This window comes from Lycium barbarum, chromosome 11 (assembly GCF_019175385.1).
Source record: "Lycium barbarum isolate Lr01 chromosome 11, ASM1917538v2, whole genome shotgun sequence".
NCBI lineage: Eukaryota > Viridiplantae > Streptophyta > Magnoliopsida > Solanales > Solanaceae > Lycium > Lycium barbarum.
The window spans coordinates 120,303,908-120,315,641 of NC_083347.1; positions in this window are offsets into that span (position 1 = coordinate 120,303,908).

Below are 11,734 nucleotides of genomic sequence, written 5' to 3' on the forward strand. Positions count from 1 at the left end.
TTATGTCTAGACTCCGGTTAGCGAAACATATGTATATAATAGTTATTGATGGAGAAAGCATGATTAGCCTTCGAGCACGGTGTGGAGGTGAAATCCAACTAGGTTTGTATCATCAACTGTTATGTGAGCTTGTAGCCATGTTTGTGATATTCATGTATTTGATGCGGTTATCTATATCTCTTGATATCTCATTATCTCATGAAAGAGGAAGAATAATATGGATGGAATGATGTTTGATTCGTATTCTTGTCAAGTATCTGTTGAGCCTAAGATTTGTGATATTGATTAAGGTTGATTATATGCATGACCTACATTCCATATTTCATATGTGATTTGATAAGATTGTGATATGAAATGATGTAGAAGAGTCTGTGTGGCAGCTCCGATTGTGATGTGAAATGACGGAGAAAAGCTTGTGTGGCAGCTTCGATTGTGATATGAAATGACGGAGAAAAACCTAGGTGGCAGCTCCAATTGTGACATGAAACGGTGGAGAAGAGCCTGTGTTGCAGCTCCTTGCATAGAGAAGGGCTTGTGTGGCAGCTCACTGCAGTTGCATTGAACAGCATTGCATTTCTTATTATTGCATGACACATTTCCTCATTGATTTCTTGGTTGATGATTTATTTGAGTTGATTGCTTGCTTGTAAGGTATTAGCCTAGAATCTTGACGAACTCGAGGATTAGAGACTTCCACATAGGCTATGACTTGGTATTAATGAGATCTATTGTGGTTATTATTAATGTGAGTCCTACTTGAATATGCTTAGTGACTGTATTGACTGCTTATATGCTTTACTTTTTAATTTCTGTCTATTTATATGCATAAACTAATCGTTGTCGGCCTATGATTCCTACGAGTACGTGTGTTTGTACTCATACTACTCTTGTTATTCCTTTTTGGGGAGCAGGGTTAGTTCAGATTATCATTCGTGGCTTTGCTACTGTATTCGAGGCATCTATCAGAGACGTTTGGGTGAGCTGTCAGAGGGTCTTGCGGCCGGAGTCTCTTCTTAAGTCTTCTGTTATTTCTTATCCACAAACATAAATTGTATCTAGTTTGATTCTGTACTTTCCTTTCAAACTGTGTATTTCATCTAGAAGCTCTTATACACGTTAAGACTAGGTTTTGAGAATTTTTATTTATTGGAGCTTTCTTCCGCACTTGTTGATGTTAGAGTAATTGTTGATTTATGTTCAATGTTATAATTTCCATTTATGTTCCTTAAAAGAAGTAAGTGTTTTGTGGATGGTTCACCTACCAGGGGGACTGTGTACGTAGGTGTCATCGTGACCCGTGATTTGGGTCGTGACAGTATCATAGTGATTGGTTCATTCGTTCAAGAAAAACACAACTCAATCCTCTATGATTCGCACATGATATATATCACATACAAATAGGGTATCATAGAAATTGGTCCATTCCTTCAACAAAAACACAACTCAATCCTCTATGATACCCACATGATATATATCATATAATAACCAGATATCATAGAGATTAATTCATTCCTTATCAAACAAATAAAATATTTTGCAGTCCTCTATTATACCCACATGATATATGTCATAAACTGACAGCGTATCATAAAGGACTGATTCATTCCTTAAAAAAAAACCTCAATCTTTCATGATATTCACATGGTATACATCATATACTAACAGAGTATCACAAAGGTCATGTTCAATCCTTAAAAAAAACTATAAAAAAATATAGCAAATATTAAGCTTAATTTTTATATTTTAATTTTATACCAATTTTAGCAAGTTAATTTTTAAGTTTTAACAAATAAGCTAGTGACTTTATTATTTTTCTTAATTATTTTGAATTTTTATATCATTTTTGACGTGTTAATTTTGTATACAAAAAACCAGAGCCATAGTTTAGATATAAGTTTTGTTTTTATTAGTAAAATTAAAAAAAAGTCATAAATTTTTTTATTTATTAATTTAAATTTTAATAAATAAACTAATGACTTTAGTATTTTTCTTAATTAATTCTTGTTGTAGTCTAATTTTTTAACTTCATATATTTATTAGTCTAAAAATGATTAGCTAATATTTTTATATTTTGTATTTTATATTTATCTTTAAAAAACTAAAAGACAAAAAAAAAAAAGGAGAGAAAACACAAATATAGAAGATGGATAAAAAAAAAAGGTAAACAACCGAAAAAAAAGGAAAAAGAAATTAAGAGAAAAAGGACAAATTGAGCTTTTTGTCTGCTTGCATTATGTAAGCTTGTTGAAAGAAGCTTTTTGGTCTATTATGATCAAACTGCAGTTGTTGTAATGTTACTCTAGCTTCAAAAATTTTCCTCATCATCCATGAGGCCTGTTTAGGGATAGGCATCTCATAAAAATCTTGTTCTTTAATATAGTAAGCATGCACCCATCTTATCCATAACTTATCTTGTTTACTTGCAGCATCCCAACATATCTTAAGAATTGTTGCTTTGTTCCACTGATAGATGTTGATCAAGTTGATCCCTCCTGCTAACTTTGGCAAACATACCCTATCCCAAGCTACCAAGGATTTTTTAGTGATGGAATTAGTACCAGACCATATGTACGATCTACAATAAGAGTCAATAGCCTGCAACACTTTAGTAGGAATTACAAAAATTTGAGCCCAATAAGCTTGTATGCCAAATAGCATAGACTTGACTAGTTTCACCCTTCCTGCGTGAGATAATTTCTTTGATGTCCAAGAGGTGATTCTGACCACAATTTTCTCTATGAGTGCCATCCACTATACTAGAGTCAGTTTTCTAGTAGACAGTGGAATACCCAGGGATCTAAATGGAAGTGCAGCCTCTGCATAGCCAGTTGCTGCAAAATATCCACTCTATCAATTTGTGCTAAACCACCAAAATACACACAACTCTTCCCCATGTTAGCTTGTAACCCAGAAGCAACAGAAAACACAAGGAAAGGAAGATATGTCTCCTCTGGTAAATAACAACAAATCATCAGCAAAGCACATATGTGTAATATCTAATCTGCCACAATTTGGATGAAACTTAAACTATTTATCACCCTTAAGTCCACTGAGGAGCCTACTAAGGTATTCCATTACTATGGCGAAGAGATAAGGGGAGATTGGATCTCTTTGTCTTAATCCCTTCTTAGCATCAAAAGGCAGTGAAGGTTCAGCATTTACTAGGATTGAATAAAGTCCCGTTGTCACACACTCCAGTACCTAGGCTATAAAAATCCCAGGAAACCCCAAATACCTCAGCACCTGCTCCAAATACACCCACTCCACAGAGTCATAGGCTTTTTGCAAATCAATCTTTAACATACATCTAGGATATATATGTTTTCTTGTATAGCCTTTGACTAGTTCTTGAGCCAGGAAAATATTGTCAGCTATTTTCCTACCAAGGATAAAGCTAGATTGAGTTTGGCTGATAATGGAAGGCAGAGCTGCTTGCATTCTAGCTGCCAAAACATTTGCAATCAATTTATACATAACTTTACAACAAGCTATGGGCCTATACTCTTTTATAGTAGCAGGATTTGGTGTTTTAGGGAATAAAGTTATTGCAGTGCAATTGATGGACTTAAGCAACTTACCGGTAATAAAGAAGTGCTACATAGCCTTAATGATATCGTCCTTGATTATGGGCCATGATTTCCTATAGAAACAGACATTATATCCATCCACCCCTAGAGCTTTGTCCTCTCCAATAGCACATAATCAAGGTTAGATTTCAGCCTCAGTAACAGCAGCACACAAGTCTAGTTTTTGATGTTGGGATAAGATAGGACCATTCTTCATTACCACTCTATCCACTGCGGGTAAGTCACTTTTAGAAGACCCCATTAGACTCTTATAGAATTCAATGATCTCCTGTCTAGTCTCCTTTTCATCCCTTAATAACTGCCCATTTAGTGAGTTAAGCTCAAGAATATGTTTTCTATGAATTCTATCTTTGATCACTGATGAGAAATACTTTGAGTTTGAATCCCCTAGCTTCACCCATTGAGCTGTTGACTTCTGTTCCAATGCATTTTCTTCCAATAAAGATCATTTTTCAAGTGTAAGTAACAATGTTTTTGTCACGACCCGGCTAGGGGCCATGACGGGTACCCGGAGCTGACTATGAGCACCACTCATCCTGCTAGTCATCATACCCAACCTTAACATTCGTGATCTCAAGGGAAACATATGCATGTATATATATATATGCATGTATATATATATATATATATATATATATATATATATATATATATATATATATATATATATATATATATATATATGATCTCTCATGGCTACAAAAATGATATACAATTATGCAACGGTGGATTCATGAGACCATACTACCCACACATATGTATATCTGAGCCTCTACTAGAGTACTAGACATAGGGACGGGACAGGACCCCTTCGTGCCCAAATATGTACACAAAAACATATCTCAAAATAGCACCTCCGGAGTAATGGAGTGCTACTGTAAATCTGCTGATAGCTCCTATGAATCTTGATCACCTCCCTGTCTACCTGTGGGCATGAACACAGCGTCCAAAAAAAAAGGACGTCAGTACGAACATTGTACTGAGTATGTAAGGCATAAAAAATAATGACGTATCCATGAAACAAAGAGACATCAAGTAAGGAACAACCTGTAACTGACTGTCACTTAAAACTGAAATAATGCATGCTAACTTCATAATCATAATCATATCATGTATGAATATATATATAAGTTTCCCAACCATATAGGTACGATGTGATAATCATTATCCCGCGTCCAGGCCTCTCGCATCCGAGGTAACCATCTCATGCCGCTCGCTAGTGGTGTCTGCCCATGCCATCTAGACATGGTGTATACGCTGCCTATCTTTGCGGTGTCTGCTCGGACATTTAGGCGCGGTGTAATATCATCATCATATATTTATCATGAATTATGCATAAAACTCAAGACAAACTGTAAATCTATCGGGGTGACGTAAGGTCGTGAACCCCTGATTCCATTATGAAGTTTCATAAGCATTCTGCCTTACCTTGAAAGAATTAGCATATAAGGTGTGTGTAGCACAATGAACAACATCAAAGGATCATAATTAGGATCTTTAGACTTAGACTCATCATCATCATTTTCATACTCATAACGTATCTCTCATATTTATCTCATATAGGGCTCTTCATGAACATAGACTCATAATTTTCGGAATGTAAGAAGGTCATGGAGAATAAGGGAAAATCATGTCATAAGATTTATGCCTTAGAAAGGAAGAGACTAGCCTCACATACCTTTTCGTTTAGCTACTCTATCACTTGATCATTCCTCTCCAATATTCACGTTTCTACCTTCAAGAGAGTTCGTACTAATATTAGATAATCGATAACATAAGCATGCTTGAACTATAACTAGAAAAAATTGAGCAGCATCTCCTTTGTTTATACATCATTCTCCATATCATATGTCAACTCCCAAACGTCAATAATAACATTCATAATATCGTAAGCAACAATCTTCATTCACCTTACATTGTCCAAGTCTCCCAATTTCACTTCAAATCATCCATAACCATGGTCATAGTGCAATATTACATTAATTCTTATATAATGTTTCTCCCATGTTCTTAAGATTATTTATAACATAATTATAGTCACAAAATATCAATAATCATGACTCATTCAAAGCAACTACTCAAAATGTCACTATTCTTGTATTTGTAACCCATTTTCCATTCCCTTCCATAATCCAAGTCTTTCAACCTCTCAATACTTTAAACAACATGGAATGATTATAAAACTTACCTTTGATAGTATGAGAATGAGCTTTGGGTGGAAACACTTCACTTGAGAAAAAACCCTAGTTCCACTTCCAATGAGGTTTCTTGCCTTGGATGAACTCTAGTGAGTTTCTTGCACTTGATTCTCTTGGTTTGATGAAGTTGATCATTAGTTTCTCTTGAATTTTTGTAGGAGAAGTGTGGAGAGGGTTCTATAGAATTCTTGAGGTGTGGAGTGAAAAATGAAATGAAATAAATGAGGTTGGGTTCCCTTATATTAACTTAAAAATCTGTCCCGACTCGGTTATACAGACACACATAGGGTCCGTATAATTTATATGGGCCGTATATGTGACCGTATGTTTTTTCCAGTGAAGGCCCCAACTCTGAGCAGCTTATACGGTCCAACATACGGCCAGTATCTTTTATACGGTCCGTATAGTGGACCGTACAACCCACAGTTTTTCGAAACTTGTTCTCGTCGATTTGTTTAATCTCCAATCCTTATAGAAACCTTCTTAACACTTGTTTAACACTTTATTAACAATCTAAAGGGTGCTATAACTCTTCTTTAAGACATCATTAGGTTGACGCTAACTGGGTGCTTTGCAAACCCCTTTTCCAAAACACAACATATGTTTCGCCTATCTTAAGGAACTTTCTCCTCTTACTTCCAATGTCTTTGGAATCTTAATTAGGATCGTTAAGTTAGCCTTCCTTACCTATAGGAACTTCGTATACTTCTTGCACTGCGTTGGTCTATTTACTATGCAACGACATGGAATTTTCCGAGGTGTAACAGTTTTCTCTTGAGCCTGCAATGCATCACTATACTAAACATTTCATTGGAATTGTACATCTTGCAGCAACTGTCTAGCCTCCACTATCCTTTGATATATATTTTTAAATTCTTGAACATTGAGGTTCTTAAACACATGCTTAAGAAGGTAAAACTTCTTCCATATAATCTGTAAAGGATCCCCAGTTGACTTACACTTCCACACCTTTGCAATGAGCTCCAAGAACTTAGGATGCTGGCTCCACACATTGAAAAACCTGAAAGGAACTTGAGGACTCGTTTGATTATCTTCCATACTTAGGATCATAGGAGAGTGGTCTGAGATATTAGGTAAAGCATACTCAGTTCTGATATGACCCCGTTTAAGCATCCATTCATGATTACCAAAGGCTCTATATATTCTACTACACACCCTATTCACCCATGCTGTTTATTGGTCCAGGTGTAGTATTCTCCTTTCCAGCTGAATTCAGACAAGTGTAGATCATGTATATATTCTGCAAAATCTTTCATTTCATTATAGGTTATGGGGCAATCAAGTAATGGGATTGCCCCATAACCTATCTTGTGGATGCAAAACAACATTAAAGTCACCACCACACAACAACTAAGGAGTGTTGATACCTTGAGCTATTGTATGAAGTGCATCCCATAGTATTCATCCCATAAATGACTGTTAGTAAGCAAGTAAAATTACCTACCAAACTAGTCACTTCACAGTGTATGGCTTGGGGTAACACATGTAAATCCTTCACAATATATGCATTAGTATCTCATGTCACCCAAAGTCTTCCATTATTAGCCCCTTGGTAGTTAGTCAGCCCCCAATGTGCCACAATCTTACTCCGGATCTTTTTACTATTATGTTATTTCACCCTTGTTTCAATAAGTCCAGCTAGCTTTATTTTGTTACTAACTATATAGTTTCTAAGTTCCTTTTGTTTATACATCTTATTTACACCTCTTATATTCCAAAATAACCAATGCATACTTTAATGAGGTTTAACCCCCCCCCCCTAATCCAGAGGCAAAGACACTTTTCTTCTATTCCCACCTTGACTCTTATGTCCTTTTCTAGGTTTCCTTCTCAATATCTCAGCTGATAACACTGGAAACTCAGCCACATTCAATTCAGGGCTAGACTGAACTGGTATAACAGGGCTCTTCATATTAGGATCACTACTACATGAACCCTGAGCATCCATCATTAATACATTAGGCACAACAGTAGTGTGAGGGTCACTCACCCTCACTTCAGGTGCTGTTTCCACTGGTGTCACAACTAGTTGAACAACTCCAGTGGCCTTCCAAGCCTGCACTATCTTTTCATGTTGCACAACTCTAGCCTATTTTGGTGGAGCTTTAACTTGGGGTTGGTAACGTCCAAAATACACTCCTCAAAGAGAAAGTGTACACGGTCGTATGCAATATATTTACCCAACTATGAGTCGGGGTCGATCCCACAGGGAACAATATGCTAGGCGATTAAGAAAGTAAGGAACTTTCACCAACTAAACTAAAGCCAAACGATAAATGATATTTTGGGTTTTTGATTAAGATTATAACTAATGCGGAAATGTAAACTAACCTAGAAAGCAAGTAAAATGATCAATGGCCACAAGCATGGATAATAGGAGATTACACTCAAGTAACGATCCAACGTATTTTACGATTTTACAACTAAGAGCGGGTTTGTGTTGATAGATAATGATATCTAAAATCTCATTGAAAGTCTTCCAACCAAATCAATGAATTTCACTCTAAGCTTTTCCAAGCCTTAGAGTGTGATGTTAGGTACAATCAATTTAACCTCAAGTAACTATCCTCTTCCGAGCTCAAGTTATTAGATGAGTTTAATGACCCAAATTCTTGTTAATTAATCTTTCCCAACCTAGATTTCCTCTTCCGAGCTCAATCTAAGTAAATGGGTGAGTCCTAGGGTTAGCTAATCCCTTTGGAAACATTCAAGAACGAGATTAATTAAATCAACAATAACCCACTTCATTAGGAATAAAAATCATTCAATACATAAGCAAAACAAGAGTTTCATTCAACACTTTAATCATAGAATATTTCCATAAACAAGATTCAAGTGAAGAAAATAAATACTACACACTTAGATATACAATACAAAACAAGGAATTGAAGAAAGGATTAAGAAATATCTCATTGAAGTGCTTCCAATCTTCTCCTCCAATGGTGTAGAAAAACCCTAGCCTCCAAAACTTGCAAAATGGCAAAAGATGATAATGTTTTGCCCTAGCCTCTCTTTTGTAGCTCCCCCCAATTTTTTCAAGTCCAAAAAATGTCAAAATCTGCCCCCATATTTCTGTTTTTGCAATTCTGCCCGTTTTTGCAAAACTGTCCACTTTTGACAGTTTTGCAAATCTGTCCCGTTTTTGCAAAACTGTCCAGTTTTGACAGTTTTGCAAAATGGTCCAGTTTGGCCTCTTTTTGACTTTCTTTTCACTTGGTTTCTTCCGATCACTCATTTCAGCTACTTGGCTTGTTTTGCTCTATTTTGTTCCATTTTGGTCCATTTTGATCCATTTTGCTCTTTTATGCTCTCCGGGCATCTTTTCCTACAAAACAACATAAAAACACAAAAAGTAACAACAAAAGTGCTTAAAGAGTCGCAAAAACTTAAGGAATTAGCATCGAATATCGCGTAATTTCACGAGTCATCAACACCCCCAACTTAAAGTCTTTGCTTGTCCTCAAGCAAATCAAAACAAAAATCTCAATGAGGAACCACTTTAAGCACAAAAACATGACTTCGGTTGGTACCAACAATTAGGCTACAAGCATGTGAAGCTTCAACCAAATAACTCCCTCATTCAAAATACAATTTCAAGAATGCAATAGAGATATAAAAATATCAAGCAACAACACTCAAGTCTCAATAAGTGACTCAAAACCACTAGTTTACTAGATATGCTCAATTGACTCAACTTGGAATTTTTGAACATCACCACTCTATCATAATTCATATGCCCTCACAAGAAAGAAAGTCCCAAAATCACTATATTCACAACAACGACACAAGGGACAAATACACAAAGTCACTCACACTCAACAAAGAAATTCTAGTGCTAACAAATATCACACCATAAGCTTGCCCTTATTTTCAATCATCACTAACTCAAGAACATTCGGTTGGAGATCACATAGGGACTTTTCAAGCTTGTAATACAGGCTTAGGGAAGGGTAGGATAAGTATTTAGGATACAAGTGACTACGCCCTCCTTGAACACTTACACAAAACCTTTCGTCCACTTTCCTCTTCATTTCAAAACAACACTCCTTCCTTTGCATACTAGTTTCCCCAATTATTCCAACTTCCTTTATAAAGTTCCAAAATATAATGTGCTAGCACATGCCACCCCCAACTATAAATGTTACAGTGTCCTCGCTGCACATAATCAAAACAAAACATAAAAATAGAAGTTTTTTTTTTAACTCACTGGCACGACCTGCGACCCCACATGCGACTCGCAGGTCTGACCTGCAAGTCGCAGGTGATGTCACCTGCCATTTATTTTTTTTTATTTTTTTTACAAAGATACATTTTTTTGCACAAAAAGTTTGCAACCTTTTTGTATTTTTTAAATTTTCTTCCTTTCTTTTGACTTTTTACAACATCAACCTTCACCACTCTCAAGCAACACTAACACCCCCAACTTAGGCTTTTGGCCTCAAATTCACAATTTCATGTTCAAGGAGGGAAACGTTCAAAAGAGAGACTTTTCATCAAACATGGTAAAGGCTTGTAATGTGGCAATCAAAGAAAAGGTCATAAGCTCAAATGGGGTTACTAGTGATATTATTTATGCAATGGTAGGCTAGAAAGGCTAAAGAGGTTTTTTCAAACATCACAAAGATAGCCCAAGGCCATCTCTCCAACCAATATGATCAAAATTAATATTGAAAGAATAACCGGGCAAGTTCTTGATGATAAAAGTAAACACAAGATTTATTCAACAAACACTCACACACATGACATATGAATTAGTCAAGATGGATTAATTTCACTTCCCAAGCAAGAACAACTAGTGCAATATCTCATAATCCAAAGTCAACACACTAGTAGGCAAAGAGTCACAAAATGAGCCAAAAAGTTGTCACAAAGATCATTCTTTCCTATGCACCTTGCTTTTTAACTGTCACAACAATTTGGAGAGGTATTCACATTTCAATTTCACATGCAAGAGACTAACTCTATTAGTACCAAACAAGCCAAGAGTTTTCACATTTTTCCTCAAAGAAAATAAAATAACAAGAGTGACTAATCCACAATATGTCAAAAGAACAAAATTTTCAAAACTTTTGAGCAAGTTGCAAAATATAATGCGCTACCACGTGCCACCCCCAACTATAAACATTGCAGTGTCCTCGCTGCACATAATCAAAACAAAACATAAAAATAGAAAAGGAGAAAGAAGATTTTTTTTTTTAACACTCGCTGTCACCACATGCGACGCGACATGCGATTCGCATGTATGACATGCGAGTCGCATGTGATGTCACCCGTTAAAAAAAAAAAAAAAAAAAAATTTCTCTCTGTCACCACATGCGACGCGACATGCGATTCGCATGTATGACATGTGAATCGCATGTTATGACACCAGAAAATATTTTTTTTACAGCTTTTACTAGTTTTGGGGGCTGTCCAGGTATCCGATATGCTTAAAACAACTCCAAAAATTCTGAAACTTTGCAGATTAGTCAAAAACCATAAACTAAACTATTCTAAAAAATAAAATTTCAAAAACGATTTAAAAATTTTAAAACGATGGGTTACCTCCCACCAAGCGCTTGATTTAACGTCGCGGCACGACGATTACCTTTACCACTTTTCCTTCCATTTGGAAGATATGAATTTGCGCCCCAACTTTGAATCAAGATCATGATGACGCTCATGGGGCGGTGGTAGAAAAACAAGGAGGCCAACTCTCGGGTGTCGCATTTTGCACTTCTTGGCCCGTAAGTGAGGCATGCCATTTTGTCTTCTTGGCATAGCAAACTTCAATATGAAAACGCTTTCTTCTTCATTTCCACAATTCTCCATAGGCTCGGTTAGTTCAACTTCCATATCATCAACCAAGCACAATGTTGAAAAATGGTTGGAATGTGGTCCAATGCGCTTCAATTTCAAATTCGCTTCATTTTTGACATCCTCACCCAA